Here is a 25463-nt window from a genome sequence, read left to right on the forward strand (position 1 = left end):
TTCTGTTTTACTATGTACACATCAACTCCCTTTAACCAAATGGTTCTGCACCAGCACCATGACCGTTAGGATCTGAGGATGTGGTGGTAAAGCACAAATAAGTAAATAACAGAGGCTAAACTGTTTCGTTCTGAACTCTGGAACATATTAAAATTGAAACCAGAAACAATAAGGTACGTATCTGGCTATGCAGTTCCTCTTCTTGATTCCCAAACTGAATCATATTAGGTGTGTTGTATAACAAGGCAGGTATTTTGTCATCCCTTAATGCCTACCACGTACCTAGGTAGATTTTTGGGATGGAGATTTTATACATCATTAATGTAATGTACTTGGAGTCAAGTAAAAGATAATCAGAAATGAAAAGGAAATAATTTTATAAACAGCTCTTCAAGAAACATTTTTTTCCCCCTTCTTTCAGCACTCGTTTAGTTTCAAATATTCCTCTGTATTGCCTTGTGCTCTCTGTAGCAAAATAATATAAACTACATTGGGTTATTTTTAAAATCCACATTTTAAATTTCATTTGCACAGTTCTGTCATTGCCCCTCACGTGGTCGTATTTTTATCAAGAAATCAGTCTGTTCGAAGTTGAATCCTGAAATAACAGGAGATGTTACACCTGACTTCTGTGGGATCATGAACTTGATACAACAAAGCCTCAGTGGAATTCCATTAACTAAGCTAACATCCATATCTAAGCTGGAATGGGAAGAAAGCTGGCTGCTAACGAATGAAAAAAATGCAGGGAAAGCAGTGACGTGGACCTTTCTCTCAAATCCCAGTCCAGTCTTCTCAGGACTGTCATATATTCAGATCTTAATGGCATGCTTCCTTGTTTTGGGAGCCATTAAAAACTCATTTTATATAGCAGAGGACGACCTAGATGCAAATGCTCCGTTAATATAACTGGACACAACACTGTTGACTGTGTCATATTTGGACCAGAATTCCCAGGAAGATCTATTGCTAAATAGCTACATAATAGCTAAATGGCTTCCATATACATAATATGTGAGTTTCTTGAGGATCAATGTCCAGAAAAGATGGTAGCTAGTCCAAAGGTTAAACAAAACAAGGGGGAAAAAAACCACAGAAGTCATTTTATTAAATGAAAAGCAAACAAGAGCAATTTTTTAAACACGCCACAGCAAAAGACTGGGACTGCTAAAATTTGTACATTATGTCTGTGTAACAGCATAAATTCTGAGCAGATATTATGCAGCTTAAAGTGAGGAAATTGTCAGTGACAGTAAAAAGCAGACTTGCACGCATATGTAATAGGAAGCTGCCTTTCATTAAGAGTTACAATAAACAGGCATGGCAATGATCCGCATCGTAGTCGTCATATAAATGTTTGTCTCACAACACGCCTCATTAACAAAGCCTCTTCATCCACAATTAAAAAGTGTAAGAAAACTTACTGGTACTGAGTATACCACCATTCTGCTATTTCAGTATCAGAGTTGATAAAGCAGCCTAATATAGAAAAGAAAAGGAAAGCTGTCAAAGGAATATTTCTGCCTTTTACCAGATGGTGCACACCTTGCATGTTTAGTGAATTGAATTTAAATAAAGACTTAGAAAATAGTATCTTTATAACTACCTGTAGGCTGCAGAATTCTTAAACATATTTGATTTAATATTAATACAGTGTGTTTTACCAGATGATTTATTTGATGTAGTAAGTAATTTATTTGATCCGGTATCTCCCACATAATACATGATGTACCTGCTGTGACAGACAATATATCTAATTTGGTAAAGGCAAAAGTTTAATTCTACAGCTTGTTTGCTCTTCTAAATCTCTGGAATAAAGATATATTTTATTAGATTACTGCGTATTAGTTTCAGTTTAAACTATTTCAAGTCTGGTATTACGCGCATTAAGAAAAAGCAAACCTAGCTCAAGAGTGAAGAGGAAAAAGTAGAACATAACAGCTTCGCAAATGTGCTTGCATACAAACCACTTGACTTCAATATGCTACTCTTGATAAGTGATATTTGTAATTAGGAATATTTCAACAGCTGCTAGTATTCATGAAAATATCAGTAATTTTTAAGTGTCATGAATTCATATTAGCAGTCTATTATTACTCATTAGTTAAAAAAAATGTCGTGTAGCTGAGGAACAGGAACATTATCATGTACCCACATGAACTGAATTGTCAAAGATATTTGCGATTTACCTGTAATCTGAAAATTGTCATCCAAACTGTTTGATGCATAATTAAGACATAACTGATACATTTGTAGGCATCAGGAATGATGCCAAAAGACAGACATAAATTGTTCTGGCTGATAATGCTGTTCGGTGAGATTTTGTCAATATATGCTTGTTCTTTGGTGCATTACTTGAAGTGATACCCACGTTGAAAGCAAAGTTGAATGGAATGGAAAATTTTGAAAGAATTCCTAATCATTAAATGATTTTGCTTTATGAATTACAAAGAAATAAAAAGGTTTGCAGAACAGAATTTTTTAAAAATTTGAAGTAGAAAAGTCATTTTCAAACAGCATGAATTTAGAGCATCAAAAGCATTCAAGGCAATGGAAAAAAGTCTGAAGAAAATAAGTGGAATTGGAAAGCTCAGTTTTGATAAGTCACATTTTTCTTTAATAGGGTAGCAAAAATAAAGCCTTCACTGACATTTTTTTTAATGAGTTCTACTTCAGACTTTGCGTATTGGCCTGAAATATGTTAAGAACTCCTGCATGTGTCACTGAGAAAGTTGCAGTTCAGATTTTTCCCAATCGCTATTTCTCCATCAGTAACAACAGTACAGTAGTTCAAATGTGTAATATCAAATCCTCTGTATAACTCTGAAAAGCATTGCCCTATAAATTTGGAATTAAGTGGAATGCAGGCTGTCAGATCAATAAAATCATTCCACATCCACAATTGGATACATGACATTTGCTGGTTTTCACTTGTGGAACCAGAACATTCAAACTCTCCAGTGTGAATTTATTCCTTCAGCTGATACCATTAAAAGAGAGGTACGTGGAAGGCCTAAGCTTCAGCCTCCATTGATCAGGACTTAACAGCTGATCCACACGAAGAAGAGTGGGTTTATTAAGAAGCGGTTGTTATTCCATCATAGTTATACCGAGATCTGTTACACCTAGTTACTACACCTGGGCTCAGCATTGAATGATATACACACAGAAGCAAAAGACTCAAATCCCCCACATAGATTCTCTCAAATGAAAACAGAATGAGATTTTATTCACGCTAAAATAGGTGTAATTTATAAGTCAGATAAATTTTATTAATTTATAGTAAGTAAGAAATGCTAGTAATCTACTCAGAAGTCAGGATGTCTCCTGCTGTTTAATTCTGACAAATTAAAAATAAATAAATAAATGAATCAAATCTAGTGCCAAAAGGGGCTCTGAATCTCTGTCATGCTAGTTAGGAAACATTCCTGGAAGTGGTGAGTCTTGGGTGTCGGTCACTTTCCTCTCTCCAGTTCGCATATTGCACATATTCTGCAATTACTGGACCAAATCCTCTCAGAGGCGAAAGAGAGCTGAGTCAGATTTTCCTAAGATTTGAGAGAGTGATTAAACCACTACATAGAAGTGGGTAAGGGAAATCATAAATGTATCATTGTCTTTTTGCACTTGTTTGCAGGAATATTTAAACACTGACATACTTTAGGCATGAGGCAATACTTCAACTACTCAATACAAGAATATTTCTGGGAGGTAACAGGAGTCTAAAAAACCATAGAAGCCTGGGAAACTTTGGTGATAAAAATTAAATAAAATGCAGATCTTTCTCAATGGTTGTTGTGCAAAGCCTTTTAATCACAATTTTGGACACAAGCAACTGAATTCTTCTAAAAATCTTCTTTTGGCTTCTTTATTCTTTTTGGGGGCCTGACCATTAGATCTTGTGCAAGAAAGTCATGCAACCAGACAACAGCATATTCTGGTTAATTTAAATATAACTGTAGGAGTGATTCTTTTAAACCACTTAGAAGGCTAGAAAGCCTCACATATAAATTCTTTTGGAAAATGGTGCTTTCTACAGGTCAGTGGATTGACCCATCAACTTGCAGTTTCCATCTCATTTAATAATATATATTCTTCATGCAATTCTTAATTGCAGTCAAATCCACCCAGGCACAGAATGCAGCCAATACTGAAAAAGCACACCAGCAGCTCCAACACATCATACTGAATAGGCATATGACTACTTCCCTTTTTTACGATGATTATTTGTTCACTAAATATTAATAAAAAACACCTCCAAATATACTTTTCATTTAGCTACAGGAATCATGTAGGAAGGTCTGCATTTATCACAAAAAGTGGCTTCAATAGTCTCTCAAGACTCCTGTTGTCAGTAAGTCTGTTGTAAAAAAGCTACTTTTTCTTTGCAAGGGAAACTGATCAACTATTAATTATTCCCAGATTCAGGAAAACGTTTAATAAGATTTATGGGAGTTCAAGAGAAATTGCTATCTTTATTCTGCCTGCTTGATGCAGATTAGTGATGAAACTAGGTATGTGAGGAACTGAGAGAGAGTGAGCAACAATTTTATACTACTTTAGAAAAAAATACTTTTTGGAATCCTAGACCATGTATTTTTTTTCTCAAATTCAACAAAATCAAAGACAGAATTAAAAAGTATCTTCCTATTGTGCTCACAATATTAACCTCACTCACAAGTACACAAATGTGCCTGGCATATTCATTGTGAACTAAAACTTGGCACAAGCTGATAGCTAATAATCTGAGACTGTATTCAAGGCCAAGTTGCTAGCACTCCCGGTTAAGGTAAGAGAAAAGCTGAAATGCTCCAGCTCTCATACAAGATCTCCAGATGATACTCTTAAAGCATCAGGCTTTTTAATAATTTTCAAGATTTGGGAAGACTAATGAATGCTTTAAATGTTTGAGCAATGCCTGGCTGAGAATTTATGTTGCTGAACTTCCCATTGAGTAAGTGAATGTTATTTATATTTGCTTATATTGCTTACTGTAAAAGAACTAAAATCCCTTGATTATTTGGAACCGTAAGAAGACAAATGCACACATCTCCCTGTGCTTTGTTCCAAAAAACTGACAATCCATTTTTCCTCCTTTCAACTAAAAAAGACTTTCTGCATTCAAAAATGTCTTCACTGACTATTTGCAAATTGGATGTTTCTATGGACTAGTATCAATGAAATAATCCATTTTACTGTGTAATTGTATTTGATAAGTTACACTTCACACAGATTTTTCTGTCCCTCAAGCAGCAGCTTGCACTGTAGAATTGCGTTGCTGAAATCAATGACTGTATTTGTAGCACAAAATAATACTTAGCACCAGTAAAGCTTGCAAAAGCTAGCACGTAATAACTAATATATTTATTTCTATGTCAATGCCTGTCTAGAATTCATACATTAAAAATTAACCTTTTTAATAATAGATATTCCAATTTGAAAATGAGTGTGCTCTGCATGCTTACTGCTCTTGAAAACAGGCACCCCTCATTTCTTTATCTTTTTATTTTAAGTGCTGCAGTCTTTTGGTGTGTTCTAAGAATTATTTTTTCTCTACTGAGAGACAGAGACCGCAGCCTCTAGCTATATAAACTTTTACATTAGTGATGTTAATATTCTGCTACCAATGCAACTAAGAGAGGATATGCTTTCATTGGCATTTCCCTTTGAAGTGAAATCCTAAAGCTTTAATTTTTATTAATGCAAATCCCTGCTAAAAAATACCTTATCCCTCGTCACATATGAGGCAATGTAAGATCTAAAGACATCTTTGCTTTCAGACTTCAGTATAAAACAGCTGCTGCCTGCAGTCATACAACCTTAGGCTGTGATAATGTCAGCTTCCGTAACGCAGAGTAGGCAGGGACAAATTGCTGCTTGAAAAGGAGACTTCCAAATAAAATCCTAAACTCCTGGAAGGTGGTGAAAGAGTGACGGAGTGCTTTACAGAATCTGAACCTGCAAAACACTTAAAAGAAGGGAAAACCTCACCAAAAAATGTATAATAGTTGTGATACTGCAAGGTTCGCAGAAGAAAATAAGGAAATGGTGGTTTCTTAATGACTGCATTCCTTACGAATTCACAATTGCATGTCAGAATGTGATTGTGATGTTTCCTGCCTATTCTGTGGTGCTATAAAATAAATGAAGTCTTCATGGTTTTCATATGGTTACAACAAGAACAAAGGTCAATGACCAGCAGCTAAATTGTCATTATCTGAAGTAGTACAGTTGACAAAAGCAGCATTTTGGAGAATGGGGTACAGAATGCACTCAGTAGCAGATTCTGTCTGTGATTCTATTTGAGCTGGTCATGCTATAATACAAGTACGTAATTGTTCAGTGCATCTTATCACATTTTGCAAAGGCCACTGTTCTGCTACCAGTTGACATGTGCATAGGTGTAAGAATCGACGTTATTACGTTGTTTCTCCACATATCTCAGTCTAACAATGCTTTTTACTTCTATGGGACTTTACATAACATACATACAAAATAATAACGGCAGATTCAGTTTCGGCCTCTAGAAGTTAAGTTTTCTTACAACTTTATTATATCAGCTGAATTCTGCAATGACTTCTCAGCTGATACAGGCCAGACCAACCCACAAATATCTGATCACCCTAAAAGGTGATTGCACAGGGCTGGTGTCAGCTCAGTAGCACTCAGAAGCGTTGTTACTCACAACCACGTACCTTATCAGTCAGCTTGGAGTATGGGCAGCACAAACTCTTTACTGATTACAAAGAACAAAACAGATACGCCAGTATTTATCCTTCCAAATGAGGAGCTTTTCCTCTAACATCACTGGTACCAACAGTGTACTGTTGCAGGAAGCAGCAAATACTTGTTTGTGCACATTATGCCTGCAAAGAATCAGCTACATTCAGGCCCTCCGAGAGGGTTGAATTTGCCTCTGACAGAATTGTCACAGTGTTGTCAACCGTTGCACATGTACCTATGTTTAGTGTTCAGCTGAGCTACACAATTATTCCACGTGAAGAAGAGAGCAATGTGGCTTTTTTTCTTTCACGTGTGCTTAGAATGATATTTTCCAGTAACTTATAGCTTTCCCACAGATACTGAAGCATTTAATTCCTCTGTGGTATACTTGCATACAATACTTCACAAATGACACTTACACAACTTGACTCTTACAGTCTCTGACAGAAGCAAGCTAATTTTGAGGTACTTGATCATGATCTAGTGGGTGAAAACACACCGTTTCAATATTTCTTTTGTAGGACGTACAATGCATGCTAAAATTATCTTTGAAGGAACTGCAATAAATTCAGAAAGTTGGCAGTAACAAAAAACCTCAAATGATGTAGAACATACTATTTTGTATGTTACTGATGTCTTTTTTTCCTTTTTTCACATATGAATGAAAGATGACTTTTTAACAGTATGGGCCTGATTTGTTTCTTCTTAAAATATGAGGAGCTTTTACATTGATTTTAGATAATGTTGGATCAGGAAGGATCCTGAAGTTTTCTTCAAGAAAAAAAAAAAAAAGAACTTCATTTACCTTATTGGCAGACACACGTGAAATTTAACAAAAGAAAACAGAGATGTAGCGAAGGGTGGTCAGTAGGCATTTCCTGGATAAGACACACATTATGTGTAAGAAAAAGAAAACACCACCAGCCACAAGTGCCCCACCATTTCTGTAAGTGAAGATTCAGACACTTGTGATGGCCACTGACTTGGATATTTCTGCCTTTGCATATTGTCCCAGACCTTTATGAGACTACCTTTCTGCAGTCCCAGCTGCAGAAATATGCCATAACGGTCCTACTTACAAATTGATCTGTCTCCAGCAAAATCAGGTTGATTAACAAGAGTTCCTTCATCAATTAAAAAAAATTAAAAAATCACACACACTTAAGAGATTTAGTCAAACTCGTTCAAAGCACGAATATGAATGTCCCAGCAGATTTATACTAAGCACAGTGAACAGAAAAGACTTTCCATTCTTGCTTTAACAGTTATTTTATGCTGTAGCACTTATCTTGCCACTTCAGTTCCTGTTTTGGTAACACGATGCCTAGCTCTAAGTGCGCAGATGTATAGCTATGCCTTAAAGACCTGTATCATAGCAAACATTTTTAAGTATAGTTTTAAGAAAGGCATTTGACCTTAACACGATTTGCCAATATCATCGGTAGTGCAGAGGCTGAAGTCAAAAACTAGCTAACCTTCTAGTAACACATGCTGTTCTCACTGCTGGCAATTTGTTACAGCGCTGGCTGGATGAACAGTAAATTTCAGAAGAAAGTCCTATTGAAGAGCTGGGTATATTTAGCATGCTACTGGGAGCTCTGTCCAAATGATACATTGAGTCATTGGAACTAGCATTAGAGAAGCTGATTTAGTGGTAAATACAAGTTAACAGTGCAAATATTCCTTAGCAAGATAATTACTTTCTACATTTTTTTCTAAAATGACTTTGCAACCCCTGCCTGTCGCCCAGAGCCCTAAGCATCTTTGCATGAGACAGATGTTGTGCATGTCAAAAGCTTTAGCCAGGAAAATACTTGTTGAAATGGCTGCAGTATCTGCAGTGGCTAGCAATCTATTCCCTGGTAAAGTAAGCATCACGCACATACATGCAGAAAAGCTTTAAGAGCAGGGACTTTAACAAAGTCAACTCAATTTAAACATACACTGTGCTGATGTCTGAACTTTGAAATTCTGAAAGATGCCAACTGTTGTTTTATTAGTAATTCATATATTTTATTCACTTAAATGAAAATAACTTCTGTGGGAACAGCCACCACCAGAGAAATACATTAGTTTTCATTTAAATTCCACACTGAGAATATAGATCTGTAAAGGAACTGGGACAAGCTTTCAAAGATATTTAGGTAACTACTGATGCAAGTTAAGATATCAGGTAGGGTATTAACATACCTAACAAGTACAAAAACTTTCAGAAATCCGTTTGCATTCCAGTCTGCTTCATTGGGCAATGTAAATATATTTTAAAATATTACTAATGGGGTTATAAGTGTTGCAAAGCTGTGTATTTTCCACGCAAAAGGGAATTTCACCATTCACCCCTTTATGATTCAGTGCTTGATGGTATTATGGAATTCCAAGCAGAAGTTTAAGAATGAGCTGGTAGTGAATTGGTAAGCCTACATTACTTCTGTGGTGTATATTAGGTTAGCCCCTCATATTTCGTCTGTTCCTTAAGAATAACTAAGAAAATGTTTGGGGAGCTTTTGTTTTATTTTTAAAAGAAATAACTTATTTTCCTTTTCACAATGTTATTTCCTGATTATGTGTCAGACATTATTTGTGAACAGAAAATCAGTTCGAATTACATATTTCACCTTCCCTCTATATTAAAATTCTTACAAAATATTTTGTCTGTTCAAACTCAACTTCCTGAAAACTTGCTTGAATTTGAATAATTAAAATTAGTTTACTTTTTTGTTCAGAGAAGATTTTAGTAGTGAAAAGAGCACCATAACCACCCAGCCAGCATCATGACAGATTGACTTTATAGTGTTAAGTGCTACCTTTCCATCACTATCTCAGCCTGTATGTATTTGTTTTTCATTTAAATATGCATCCCAAGAATTTTCTGCTAGTTTTCTAAACTCATTTTTTAGTATAGAAAATACTCCTTCAGCTAGGAAATCCACAGTTTTAAAGGCAAGTTTAAATGAAAAATTAAAGTTTATTTAGAGACATTACTGAAAATTACCAGACCAACTTTGTCCTTTAATCATCGTTAGTGGATATCAAAAAAAGAACTGAAGAAATTCACAAAGCAATAAGGTTTATTGTTAAAATTATTGGCAAAATGTTTGACAGAAACAAAAAACCCAAACAATTAAACAATTACATCTGACTTGAATCAAACTTTTGGATGAAATTAATAATTTCCTAGAACTTTCAATAAAAGGAAAGAATTAGAATGCTTTGACGGCATGTTTTCCTGCATTACTGAGGATTTTTTTTTTTTTGGTTGATTTGCATCTGGTATTTTTTTTCTGTTTGTTCCATGTTCACATTAACTCTCCAGATCTTACATTTTGCAATGCGACACAATCACAGAACACTTCCCATGTTGCTCTGCAAAAATTTGATTTATGTCTATTTATGAAGTGTGATATGAAGTTTTATTTTGTTCTAGTTTGGTCTCAGTCTCTAACTTTTTTAATATCATGAAAGACTAATGACAGTTGTAACAAATATATGCTTGAACTTTTGTAAAATGTCAATTGCTTAGTCAGCCGAATGTTTTGTGGTTTTATTGATTTGCCATCAATAACACCATGCCAGAATACAGTCCAAAGTCTTCATGATAGCTCATCAGACCTTATAGAATTCAATGTTGTATAAAATGCAGTAAAGAACATTCCCATCCTATATTCTTTTCCATGGCACCACTAAAAAAGTTCCTTCAAAATTAAAGTTTTCTGAGGTTAAAAGATACAGTGTTTCAATGTTATTAGAAATGAAAGAATTTTTAACATTTTAGCCATGACTAATGTTACATAGAAGTAAGTATTACATCCAAGCAGATACTTCTCCTTTCTTAGATCGGTCAGCAGTTTTGTTTGCTTTGTATTCTAATATGCAGGGGCACACAAATGACGATTGGTCCCACCTCTTAGCACCTAACAAAGACTGGGTATCATCGAAAGCAGTGAGAGGCTAAACAAGACGAGAACATTTTGGTTAGCAAATCTTCAATTGCAATTTTCATTCCTGGTCAGGTGAGAATTTAGATGTGCGTATCTTTAAACAGGACAGGGAGAGCACTAGTTTCTATAACTGTGTCGTAGTTTCACTGACACTAATGGAGCTTACAGACCTCCCTTCCTGTTTGGTCATATTGATTTCAGAGCTGTGCTCAAATCTTTGCATAGCTAGAAACTTGCACTTTGTTGGCAGGATGTTACAGATAAATGGTCTTTAATTGGTCTAGATTAATCATACAGAAGCTCTATAGATTTTTCTATCTTTTGTAATTGTACATAACGCTTTGAGATGACCTTAAAACTGATAGAATCCTCCTGTAATCACCTACTTAGCGCTGGCATTTAAACAAACACAAAACTCTTCAAAAAGCTTACAACGTTGTGTTGATTTCCCTTCAGAAGTGCAATGGGAATAGCAAAATACTTTTGTGATTTACATTCTATTTAAACTATTTCTTCACCACTAGATGCAAATCCACTTTATAACACATATTTTGGTTGGTTATTTAAGGGATTTTGAAAATTCAGTCCGTTGAGGATGAAACTTACAGCCAGAACTAGATCTCGGTGAAAATATTTAATAAACGCAGGCAAACCCACCATGTATAGTGTTTTCAAACAATTATTGATTTTATACATTTGTTTACATCCAATGATTTGTTCATTTTGATAACTCAGTCAAATAAAAATGAACCTCAAAACCGAAATGGCTCAATTCAATATACTAGAATTAATCTTTTTTTGTTTGTTTAGTCAGTGAGTCACTGTATTGATGCATCTTTTAATTAAAATAGTTTAATTAAAACTATTTCATATTTCATCAAACTATTTTAACTTTAAAAGACAAACAGTGTAAATATTTAATGTATTTTGTTTGCCTGCAAACTGAAACAATTTTAAAATAATCCCTTCCTTAAGATATGCTTAATGCTAGCAAATCAGAAAGCCTATTCCTTGCCCAGTGTGCATTTTGCAGATGAGACTTCTGCCAAATCTGACTGAAGGCAGTAGAACAGGCAATATCTTCACGTAGTCAGCATCTATAGTCTATAATATGGCTGTAATATTAGTTAAAATAAAATAAAACTTGTCCCTTCCTGTTTTTTTGGTTTGGGTTTGGGTAGTTGGGTTTTTTTGACTCATGGGGTTGTAAGACTGGTTATACTCCCTCACATAAAGTAAGGAATGCTACAGAAATACTTTTTCCAAAAATCAGATTCAGATTTTTTAATCTGGATACTTTTTGACTACTTACAGGTTCATTTTTATGTTTTCATTTCTGACAAAACCAAAAGAAGCATTCTGAAAGGTTTTCTCATTGTAAATAGATGTTGTAAAGCAAAAGAGCCGCATAGAGATAAAATGAGTAAAACAGATACTAGCAAATTAAGAGCTGTTGCTTGAAATCCAGTGAAAATAATTATGCTAATGTACGGGGGAAACGTAATTTAAAACTATTGTGCAAATATTTGAAATAAAAATGACCAGGCATTCCTGTCCGTATTTTTGCACCTGCTGCATTATTTTCATATGTTAATTTCTCATTTTATGGTGCCCACTTACAGTATCTGACTTGGCTACCACAGACCACAATATATACAGAAATGGTTTTTGGTAGAGTTTCATCCATTAAAACGAAAGAAAAATAACTTGATCACAAACTTTCTGGGGGAACAATCTGAGAATTCTTCACTGACTGATTCTGCATGATAGTAATTTCCATATAAAAGCAAGGAGATTGCTATTATCTAAATTACCATTTTGTGTGTATTCAGTTGCTTCTACAGCCTTGAAAAGTACGAGGATGTACTCAGTTTAACACCTTTTAAAAATTAAATTCATCAGCTGTGATAAGAGCATGACTGGAGATTTGTCACAGACCACTGAAGCATTTAACCGATATTCCACTAACCTTTCTGCTCCATCTGAACCTGAACAGCCTTTTCACAGAGCAATCAATGAAATGAGCCTTCCCATTCCTAATGACTACTGCAAGAATACAAAGTTCTGAGTCCTGGAAAATTACAAACACTAAAATGTGACAAGTTTTACCGCATACCTTTGAAGACATTTGTAATATGCTATCATCTGAGATTTCGCATTTCTAGCTGGCAAATTGTCTGCTGCAAAGAAATATGGAAGAATGAGTGCTAAGTAATTCAATGATAATTAATATCATGCAGCAAATAGATTGACTGTGAACTTCAGCATTTTAATCTTTCTGGTTAAAAAAGATGAACTAAGAGAACTGTGGAAAGAATGTTGACAGCTTTTGGGTAGGAATTAATTAGAATGTTTTATTGATAGCATGCTCAAAACATTTATAACAAAAATCTCAACTTTTTTTATTCTATAAATTTTGAAAGTCATTTGTATGGCTTCAGTTATGTTTACTTCTCTTCAATTACGTGATATTTTTTCATCCACGTGGTTAGTCAGGCCTCCTTGAGGTCAATGACAAAATTTTGAAGGGTTCAAAGGAAAGAGAACTTGGTCCTTCTATGAAACATAACATAAATAAAATAGAAAAATGAAAAATATGTTTTCATATCATTTGATAAAGTACTAGATGTGAAACTGTAAATACCACAGGATGAAGATAATCTTACGTACTGCATCAACTACAGGTTTCACAATCAATAGGATCATCTGACACTAAGACTGATATTTTGTGCTGATGCTTCCATATCAGCTTGGGTGAGAGGTATAACGTTATCATAAGATATGCAGTAACAGCAGTAGAAAAGAGTTTACGTAAAATTTATTTCTTGGCAAGAAAAGAGGATAATTTAGTTCGGAAAAAGTGAGTTACATCTTTCTAGTATTTTTTTTCATAATTCATCAAAAGCCAGACCTCCTAAAATTCAGCATGTTTAGGTTTACATCTTTAATAAATACGCTCACAAACATTAAAGAATCAAGAAAAACAATAAAGCATAAAGAAAAACAATACTGAATATGTGATGTTAAATGATTAAATAACTTTTGTAAATTTTTCAAGAATACCTAAATTATTTTCTAAGTGTAATTCAAAGTCAGTATGACTTTGTTTCTCAGTGATTAATCAGGGTTAAAATTGGAGTTCACATTGGTGAAGAATAATTGAATATGTTCTAGAAACGAATCACAAGATCTTAAGATGGGAGAGAATCAGCAGATCACTTAGCCCAGTTGTTTCCACATACCTTGATATCCAAATTACTGTGGTAATTTTTTGTGCATATATATTTTAGGCTTTTAAAGAGTTTTTCACTCTTCCATCTTTCCACACCTATTTTCCACTGCCTACTACATATATTGGTTTCTGACCAGTGTTATCTTACAGAGTGGTCCCACAGGATCCATGACCTAGTTCCGAGCTTGAAAGAACCCCAACAGACACCAGCAGTTCATCAAAACTGGGACAGTTCTTACCTACAGCGTGACACAAAACATCTGAATCGCTGGACTTGTGGTGCATGCAGAGAGAGCAGCAATTCATAAGTTGTGAGACCTAACTCATCATCCACGAGTGTAAGTTGTGCTCAGGGCCTCCAGCATAAAGTAGCTTGTGGCATTTATTTGCACTTTTCAGCTCTGCCCCACTTCTGTTTGCAGAAGCAGCAGCCACAGCTGAGCTCTGTGACCTAAAACAAAGAAAACTAATGCCTCTGAAAGTTTGGCACATGTAAGCCAACACTTCCAGAAGGAAAAGAAATTCATACCGTTCATCACCTTCCTTTCAAACATCTAACATAACATTTAAGTATCAGAAAGACAAATATTGAAACAGTCCTATTATGAATGTTGGGGGTTTTTTATGGTACTTATTGTACGAGTCACAAAATTCATAAATATCACCCTGATGTGTTCTGGTATACTTTTGCAGTATTTTCTGTGATGTGAATACTTAGCTTATCTACCTTTGCAAAGTCACATCTAGATAGTTGCTAAATAGTGTTCACTCTTGCCCTTTTTACTTGAAAATCAAAACAAAAGAAACAGAATTTTTATAATATTTTTAAAAGGAAATATTTGGGGAGGGGAAGAAAAGGAGATGAGAAGGTTTTTGTATGCCTGAAAAGTGAGCCATTGGTCATGTGCAAGTGTACCAGCTTTGAGAAGGTATGTGTCTTTCTAATGTGGATTTGAGGGAGAGATAGGAGGGGGAGGGAATAGGCTTTATGTTTTCCAAGTGAGAGCAGCTCTGGCAATGAATGTAGCATTGTATGAACCTCCCTCCGTGACCAAAGCCAGCACAAGCTGAAATGTCACAGTGCTAACAGCAAGTCCAGCATGCATTTACCCCGACACCACACACTCCCCCAGCAAATCAAACTTCTAATAGAGTGTGCATCATCTCTTCCATCAGTATAGCTGGAAGCTGACATGACAGTTTGTTTTCTGTGCGTTTTCTGCTGTATGCCACCTTTTTGAACACATATAAGTTTGCAGATGGAACATTGCGTGGCATTCCTCTTTTATTCCTGGTTTTCATTTTGCTTTAGGTTTCCTAAAGCAATTTTTAGTTCAAAAACTCTAGAAAAACAGTAATCTCAGCCTAGCCCAGCCCTCTGCAACAGGAGAGAGTTCCCTACAATTTAACTTCCAGGCTTTCCTCTAATTTCAAACTTAAAGAACAAGTTTCGTTACCTCCTTTAGAGCCCTATGCTGTAGAGATTTTCTTGGAATGTTTAGCCTAATTTTACTTCTGTTATATCACTTGGGTCTTCACTTGCATCACTTCCATTCTAGGACTTAATTATGCTCTTTTTTGTGATTCTTAAAACAAATCCATGCTTTCATTTGAAATTTATACCCTCCTAATACATAAACCATTATGATATTTCTGTCTAAATCACCGTTTTGCAAAGATCTAAATGTATTTTGTCTTAGCATTTCTTCATTTGTCTGCCTTTATAGCACCTTAATTGTCTGTCCTTACAGCACCTTAATTGTTTTTTGGTGTGCTTTAATTTCCCTGTAATTTGCATTAATAGTATTGAATTGCACATATTTCTCTCAATGTACTTTGCTGGTCACTCACCTTCACTCCATTAATTTTAGGATAATAGCTAGAATTCTGAAGTATAAAGGGAACTTTAAAAGGCAAGGAAAGTATTTACATGCACTTCTGTAAGTATTTTCTCTACACATCTTATCAGACTTCTCACTTTTTCCTACTAAGCAACGTGTTTGTACTCTGAAATATCAAGCAACAAAGCTTGCTTGTACCTTGGGGACAGTGGGCTTCATCTCCACCATTTACATTTTGAAAAATCTTTCTTTTTGTTCCGTCTTAATAATGACATAGACCTACATTAGCAATAGGGCATAGTGCAACAGCTTTAAACTCATAGAAAATTTTTACAGCAAGTAGTAAGTTTCTGTGTATGTATTTTTTTTTTCAAACACGTAAACGAACTGTGAGTTTGTGGTGTATTTGTGGCCTGCAGAACAGCCTGCAGTGGGTTTTTCGCTGGATAATCTCAGTCTCGCAGAAAAAAGCTGTGCTGTAATTTAGGATGAGGATGGAAAGGGGAAGATAACAGATAGTTTTAAAATTCTCCATGAGGTAGTTGCCATTTTATCTGTTTTTCAGAAATCAACAGCTAAAGAGTCCTCTGTTCATGGATTTGAATAAGATCAGATTTGGAGACAAAAAAGCCCAGGGCAAAACCTGGAGTAGAGCTGGAAACAGACTGTCAAGGGAAATCAAGGAGCATAAAAACTCTCTGCAGTGAGGATTTTTAGTGTTGAAGGGCTGGGGTGCCTTGCCTGTGCGTCCACCAAGTGTTTGTGTTAAGGCTGAGAGACAAAATTTTCACAGCTGTCATCATAGGGAGTCTGGGAAGCATCTTCCCAGGCCAGCCAGGACTGATCTTCAGGTTCTTTTCTGAGTAATACTTAGTCTCTGGAGAGAGCGGGGTCCTTGGCTTGTGGCTCAGCCAAGCTTTGTGACCAAGGCTGCAATGGAGCTATGGTGGGAGTGGGCTGGGAAGAGTCTTCCAAAGTAACCTAAATCGTGATGCTCATGTCTTGGCTGATGGGTATCGATTCCAGGTTTGTCTCTAGTCCTTGATCAAAGGATTAGTCCCCGCCAGAAATTTTACAACCTCGTTCACATCTTCCCTTGTGACTCTCTCTCTACAGTGACATGCAGCAGCCACACAATGAAGTGGCAGTAACTGATAATGAAGTAATAATGTTACATCTTGGTACACCATGTAACAACTTTCCACTTACATATTTTTTATTCACACCCAAACACATTGTGGACATCTTGTGTGTTCACACACCTGCGTAGTAGCTCTTTGCCCAGATTTTGCTTGATGAGGTCAAGTTCTCAGATTCAGTCATGTGGTCGACTGTGAAAAGGGGCCACAAGATGACCAGGCCCTTTAAAGGGTAATAGGTTGGGGTTTTTTTTCTGTTTTTCAGCATATATTCATCTTGTTAGTAGTATCCTGATAATGAACAATTTCTATTCGTCTTCGTCTTTGTATTCTTTTATATCTCCTTTATATTATAAGTGCATATCTGCACATGAATGCACACACATCTACTGCCAAAATTTCTGTCAAGATAGGCACCAGCTAAGATGCATTAAAATCACAGCTGCCTAGTAGGTATTTAATTTTTTCCATACTTAAGATCAGATGCTTTGACTGAGCTGCAACTAAGAAGCACTTTTTTCTTTTGATGGCAGTAAATATAACAGGAATTTTAAGAGAATTAAGTGGTCCTCTGTAGTACTAGCAGAGCAGGGTGAAACATCCGAAATAACACTCAAGAGAACTACAAGGAGCATTTGGTAAATTAATTCTCTGTGTACTATAACTGGAATTGTAAAAGGCCATAAAACATTTTAACATTTGCACTGACCAGAATTATGCCACTCTGCTACTGTAAAGAAATGCTATATTATATAGCTTTTGGGGTTTTTATTTGTTTGTTTGTTTGTTTGTTTGTTTTTAACAAGCTTAGATTTGCTGCACTAAAATTGTCAAAATGAAAAGTTTACCTCTAAAGCAAGCAGAACTTATTCAGTCTTTGCTCCTAATCAATACTCAAAGGTTAAAGGGCTTTTTAACACAATGGAAGAAAATTAAAAGCAAACATAAATCTATCATTCCTGCTAAATCTTGCAATTTATAGAGGCTAATGGATTTATTCTTTTTCTCACTGCATAAAATGCTTCTTTTCGGATCACGGTTACCATTCCTTAATTAAGAATTCACAAAAGTGCCATGTAAATGTACATAATTTATTCCCATCATATTGAAGGTCTGGGAATTTTGCCAGTGAATGAAACATTTTATTCCATAGGAAAAACGAAACGAATACTTCTGTGTTTGATATGAGCGATTCATTCCTTAAACTGACATAGTCATAAATCTAAATTAGAGCAAACAGCACAGTCAGAGTAATATCTAATCAGTCTTCCAGCTCGGTATTTCAGAGGCTTGAAATAGTGATTACTTAATAAGGCAAAGAATATTCAACCTTTAAAGGCAGACATGAATAAGCTTTGTAGTCAACCTACTTTCCTCCTTGGAAAAGCGAAGCTGGTGCTGCCACTAATCTCTGGTTTTTTTATGTGTACCAGAAGGCAAGTTTGGGGCTTTGATGACTTAAGAGGGTTTTTGTCATGTTAGAGTTGCCAACAGCTGACTTGGTGCACAGCCAGGGAATGAGGCAGACATAAGACCAGATGGAAGAGTAATTTCAGGAGGATTGACCTTACAGGAAGAAGTGGGGGGGGCGGGGGGGGAAAGTGCCTCAATATCTCTAACTTCTGGCAGTATGACCAGGGCATCATATGCCTCTGTCCTTCCAAAAAATCCCATCAAATTTTCACATACACTTCAATACCAGCAAGTCCATGTCACAGGCTATATTCATTTCTACCTGGAGAATGACAGTATGTCCCTTTTCTTTATTTAACGGTGACAGAAAAAGGAGTCAGAGCATAATCTGGACTGCTGGGTTCTTATCCTTTCTTCTGTTTCACAGACGCTGTAACAAATTGGCTTTCTGTGCTATACCTTTCCTCCCCTGTTGCTCTTCCCAATTTGGGAGAATTTGCCTTTAAAGCTTTCACTGTCATCCCTTTGCATTGTGTCCATGGGTGTACACTAACAACATGGTGGGTTTTGTAGTATAAATTAATGCACATCTTGTGTCATTGAAATATTCAATGAACTCCAGAGACAAAGATGCGTTCTTATTTATGCCTTCCGAGGTAAAAAACACCTCTTTAAAAAAAATAAAAATAAAAATAATAGAGGTGGTATTCCCAAGATCTTGAAAATATATCTTAAAGAAAAGATATCAAAAATGTGGAGAAGGAAAGGCACTTTCCCCCTCAGATTTTGAAAGTTAAAGGTAGATCCTTCAACTTTTTCTCTCTAATCAACATATTCTAATTTAAAATTAATTCTAAAAAATACTTCCTCTTATAAATATTTTTAGAAGTTTTAAAATTCATAAAAAACATGAAAATGTGCTAATCCTTGAGATAAAATTACAAGAATCAGTCATGACAGAGTAAATCAGGTATCTTTGCTCTGAAAACCTGAAGTGTAGGTTATTGCAACCAAGGTTTGTGTGTTTCTTGTAAAAAGAAATGTGGTTTTAAGAAGTTGACTCTCTTAGAGTCTGAGCAGGGCAGTGCAGCAATGCCTCTTGGTTATGAGCAGTCAGTGAGAAACTGACCCCAAATAAAGCAATGCTTTCCCAAGAACCTCAGGTACACCGAGGTAACTCAGCAGCACACATCTGAAACCAGCTGGGGGCCTACAAGGAAGTTAATCACCTTGAAACTCTTCTGGTTTTACAGCAGAGTTTTTGTTGTGCTGTGGAGTCAATTCTCCTTAAAAGCGAATGGCCAGTCGGGTTATTCTCATCAGCAGAGTGGTAATTGCAGCAGAGGCTGCACGGAGAATGCTGTGAATCAAGGGAAACGTGCACAACTGGTCAATTCTTTACAGCAAGAATTTTTTACAGCTCTTTGGCAAGGCTGCCAGCACGGTCCGAGAAAATCAGAGAAATCTCCTGGTTTTAAATTTCGAGGGTGTGTTTTTAAGGCAAAGCAAAATTTATCACGTCCCACATTTTACTAGGTTACCTGAAATTTTTTTGCCCATCGTAGAGATACCAATGGCATAGCTGACACTTTTTTCCTTGATTTGCTGTTATGGTTCTGAGCTTGATTAAACTCTATGCATTTTTCACCATAAAAAGTAATAATGCCAACATCCAGTCACCTTTTGAAAATTTCAGCTCAAAACCCGATGGATAAGGCACCAGGATCTCTTCCATCTAGCATTTTTGTATTTAAAGTTTATTTTGATAGTTCCAAAATATTCCAACAGCTTGAAATGTCACCCTCTGTTAGACACTGCACAGTATTTAACAAGTCATTTTCCAATGAACTTAAATCTAAAAAGAATGATAGAATAAACAGAAAAAAAAAAAAAAACAAGCAAGGAGGAGGTGAGAAAGAAGTTAAAAAAACAAAAACAAAACCAAAAAAACTCATACGTAGATAGTTGGTCTTTTTTTGTTTCTTCTTTCTTTATATCTGTTTCAAATCACTAATCAAACCCACTTCCCTCCTAGTAAGCTGGAGGAGTTGTTTAGTTCTTGCACTATATCTTGGACACCTACTGATGTATGATGGCGGAGAACTCAGTATGAAATATGTTCAGTTTGCCATCTGCCTCACATAACACAAAGGAGCTGCTAACAGCTACAACGTACCCTTACCCGAAGACTGAGATTGCTGCTGAAGGAGTCAAGATCCTGCATCAGGTCAACATTGAAGTCTCATTCACCAAACGCTTCCTACAAGGAACTGTGGTTTTAGCAAGCCATCAGATACAACTTGATGGTGTTTAAAAACGCAGTCCGGTGTAGTGCAACAACACAACCTTGATTCGACAAAGTCAGGGGTGTAGGAAACTTCTAAAAATCCTGCTAACTGAAAATGAAAAAACAGCATTGGCAGCAGCTGTCACCGAAATAGCAGCAACTTGAGGAGGGTCTAATAAAACACACAAATCTCGTAGTCTAATAGTTCAGGAGAATGATTTTGTACTCTCTACTCACTGGACCTAATACAAACTTTCTTCTCTCAGTCAAAGAGAGGAGACTAAGCTGTGAGAGCACTCAAATGGCACTCCTCACATGAGCACAACTGTTTTTGGATATCTAGCTTTTCCTCAGTGGCTGGCAATTTTGGTCCCAATTGGACATACTTTAAAATCACTTGATTTTTTTAATAGCCTGAACTTCTACCATGTAAAAATACATTATGAAAAGAACTGTTTAATCACCTAATCTAAAATCAACAGCAGCTTCTGAAAATTTACAATAAAAAAAATTACAAAAGATTACATCTGATTATTTGATATAAAGACAAAAAAGTCTATGAAACAAAAATATAAGAAATTACTTTGACATAATTGGTTTCAATAGCAGTGAACCACACATTCAAAGATCTTTCGTCTGTATTTCGGATTCATTTCAGATTTCATTTTTAATTCAACAAATAAAACATTTAGAAAGTTAAAATAGAAAGCTACACCTATTGTCAAGCAGCTATAACTATTTATGTGCCCTCTTCTGACTCCAGCAGATGAACTGAAGTCACTGCATAGAATAAATGTAAACCATTGTAATCTCAGAAGATTTATAAATGAGAAATCCCAAAGCTGTAAAGATGCCATGATATCTGTGTCATCTTTTTTTGCACAAAGATTCTGGATGCTGCAATATTAATATGTCTCAGAGACCCTTCCTGTCAAAAATTCAGATATGTGGTACTGTCGGGCGAAAAGCCAGTAGAAAGATTGTTTATGTTTTCCTATTTAATTGCTTGTAAAACTGAATCAGTATTAATCATACTAGCTGGCAAATAGGTAAGTGAAATCAAGGAAGTCTACTGTAGAAACAGCAATATAGCATTAAATTCATACAGCTGCAAGCTTGACAGCAGTCACTGCATATCTGAAAATCTATTTTACTTCCTCTCATATGCATATGGTTACAGCTTGCTTTTCAAATAAATCTGATCAACATTTTGTGGTATTTGAACATTTTCCCATCTGGTGGATTGTTCATAAAACTCATTTTCCCTGATTTAGTGAGGCTAGGAACACACCAGCCTGAATGGTTTTAGATTTGTATTTGGAACTTCTGGGTTTTTGCAATCCCTCATATGTCTCATAATATGTTCCTAATTTTACAACAGATTAATTTATGTTTTAAAGCTAATAAGCCAGGTGTCATGGTGTTTGGCTATTCTTTGCTGCATTTCAGTATTTTATTGTAAAGGGTCATGCCCACTGAGTCTCTGTGTATTTCATATCAAAAGATGAAGTGGATTTAATTATTGAGGCATTTTACTTCTCTACTATAATGCTCAATCCTCTAAAATGAGTCTGACTATCCCAAAAAGTATTAATTAGTACAGATCCAGCTCTTGCATTGCACAAAATACTTCTTGCAACCAATTACTCTAATGGTCCAAACTAAGTAATATTTTTTGAATTAAATTAAGGCATTAGTATCTCCTGTACTAATTTTTACTTCACCAGACTTACTGCTTAATGACCCCCAAATGCTGGCACAGTGCAGCTGGTAAGGCAACATGGGAATATCTTCGTAAATATCTTAGCACCACACCTGTGGTAAGTCATGAACGTCACTCTTTCTGATCACTAGAAAGTCTGGGAATGCAAAGTGTAGAAACCAGATATATTCAGTGTTTAGTTCAAACCCTAAAGCTGTCTACTAGTTTATAGAAAACAGAAAAAAATGAAATTTATCATCCTGTAATGGGCATATTTGTTTGTTACATGTTTCTGCTTCTGATACTTGAATGCAGACCATTTTTGGTTAGCCTGTGACTGGTTAGCCTGAACCACCAGAATGTATCCCATAATTTTTATTGTCCTCAGCCATTTTCCTCGCAGGAATTTGGTGTATTTCTGAATTTCTTCTTGTCTTGACATTACACAAAGCTGACAATACTGCCCGTGATGCCATCCTCCCACATGGCAGCCAGGGATTAGAGCAGATTCAAATAGATATTGAAGTCCCTCACTAGATGGCCTACACTAGGTGCCACCTTCACATTATTAAAACATCAATCATGGTAGAGCTCTCGTGGTGTGCAGGGAGCTGCTGAACTTAATGAAGCAAAATGAACCTCTCTGTCAAGCCAGTAGAAATCATGCTAAGCTTATTTCAGGAATTTCCCTTTGGTTCTCAGATATTACTCAGTTCTTCAATACCATTTAAAATGTTTTCTGTATTACATTATGAAGTGTTTAAACCCATCCTCCATGGCAATCTTGGTAATATTTGCTTTAAAAAAAACACCACCATCACATGTGTTCAGCTACTGTACATCAGTTCTGTTTAAAAGATTTTAACATTTTAATAGGAAGCACCTCCCTCATCTTTTTGGCAAATGTTCTCTTACTTACTGGTTTCCCTCTCTTCAGGTCCGTGAATACTGCTGGTTCTCCATATTTTCACCTAGTATGGGTACTAGTTTGCTCATGTGGCAGGCAGCAGCAGGTTGGATGTAGCGAGCAGAAGCGACATAAGATGAGAAAGGCTTTTGAATGTAAGTCTCTTGCTCAATGGAAAACTGCTGTGATTGTTTAGCAGCTGGTGATAACAGCATGACTGATCCCACCCCATATTTTTAAATGAAAGCAGTAATGGCAACTGTGTCCTCTCTTAATCTGAATGTTGCTGGGTTGTATAAAATATGGTGTGAACATACGACAGATTGAGCTTCACAGAAAATGCAGCTGGGAGAGAGGCATAACAAGTGGATCACACACAAGCTGCTGCGTCAGACACTGTTTCTCAGATCAAGCAACCTGGGCATGTGCTCCATAAGAATTATAAATACCTAGAGAATTAAAAGGATTAAAGTATTGGTGTGTATGGATGCTCTGAAGACTAAGCTGTGAGGCAGATTTTGAGCTACCCTTATGTGTCGCTTGGACACATGCACGTAAGTAGTACTTTAGACATCAGTAGCCTTTGTGTCTGTCCCCAGACATGATTTTTGAGGGTATTTGAGCTTCTAGGCAATGTTATTTTGAAAATCCTACTCCATGGTGTCATTCATTTTATTTCATGGCAATTATGTATTCTATTTAAGCACCATTTTATTTTGCCAAACTTTAAAAGGGTGGTGATTGTAGGGAGCATTTAGCTGGAGAACAGTTGAAGGACAGCTACATTTAGATCTTAAATCTTGCTTATGAGGCAAGATAAAGCTTTAAAGAAGAGAAATAAATCCCCAAAAAAGGCAATAAAAGGTAATTTAATTAGAGACCTGGCAACAAAAGTATGGTTTTTATAGCATCATCTATTGATAAGTACTCTTTCACCTTTCTCAGCGTGGGAGGTTGCCAGTTTCGCATCCAAGAATTTCTTGGCATCACTGAGCAAAAAAGTCACACATTTAATGTAGACCAAGGCTGCAGGTAGTTTAGCAGGATTAAGCATTAGCACATCAAAACCACTTGGAGTATATTTCTTCCTTTCATGAAGTAAATTAATGCAGGTAGTCATTAAAGAAACAGGTATATTAAAACAGAATCAAAGCCATGCATCAAACCTCATTGCAAATCTTGGGGAACACGCCTTTACAATAATATATGACTTGACCTTCAGCTCCAAATATCCATTAGACATTTCTAGCTGCCATTGGTTCCAAATTAGTAAAGTATACGAAGTGATTTACTCCTGTGACTTCACGTGGTCTGGATCAGCACCAAAAACATATACCTATCTTATTAAGTACTTAATCCGCTTTCCCTTGATAATGATTCTTTGCACTTACATTGCACTATATCTTTTCAAAGAGATCCACAAAGTACTATGCAGTGCTTCCTCTCTAAATAGAGGAAAAAGTTAATTTTCACTTGGAACATACTGTACATGCAAATTTGACGGGACAGGCAACTATGTTCTAGTAGTGGAGGCTAGTTGTTTCTTAAGATATTTTTCAGATGTTCTTATAGTATATGACCTAGGGAGTTTGTGTGGGTATTATGAACTATGTAAACCGTTCAAAGCAATTGGTGATAGGTAGATGGCTGGTAGGGAACGATTGCATCCCCTTCACTTCACCGCTGTTTGCCTCACTGGGTTCTTTAGAAGGAAACAAGTGTTGATCTCTCACATTCTTATTTTGGGGAGGGACATCCTCAAATCCCCAAGTAAATGGTAATATCCAGCTTAATTTCTAAGACAGAATCAAGACATGAGAAAAAATACTTTCCTTTCTTAAAATTGCAACCATTATTTCATTTATTTAATACAGTTTCCTGGAAAGACTAGCAGAGCAGATAAACAGTATTACCAATTTATTATTATTAATTGTGATTTCAGGGGCTTAACTTCTCACCAGAACTTTTTTTATGGTGAAAATGTTACCTACTTCCCATTTTCCTAAGAATACCTAAAAAAAAAAAAAAAAATTATATCAAATAAGGTTATATAATTGACTAATCCACCCCTAGCTGATACTCCTTTTCTGAAGATGCACTACAAATCTTCCCCTGGTTCCAAACCATAGATTCTTATGGATTTCTATGATTAGAGCTTGTATTTTGCTAGTCCAGGCCCCTGGGCTTCTAGGCCCAGATCTAAGGAAGGACAGCCTGTCAAATGTCAGGCCTTGGTATTTGGTTTCCTGCCTTGAGTCTCAAATTACCTGTTCATTGCCTC

This window comes from Larus michahellis, chromosome 2, assembly GCF_964199755.1.
Source record: "Larus michahellis chromosome 2, bLarMic1.1, whole genome shotgun sequence".
NCBI classification, from domain to species: domain Eukaryota; kingdom Metazoa; phylum Chordata; class Aves; order Charadriiformes; family Laridae; genus Larus; species Larus michahellis.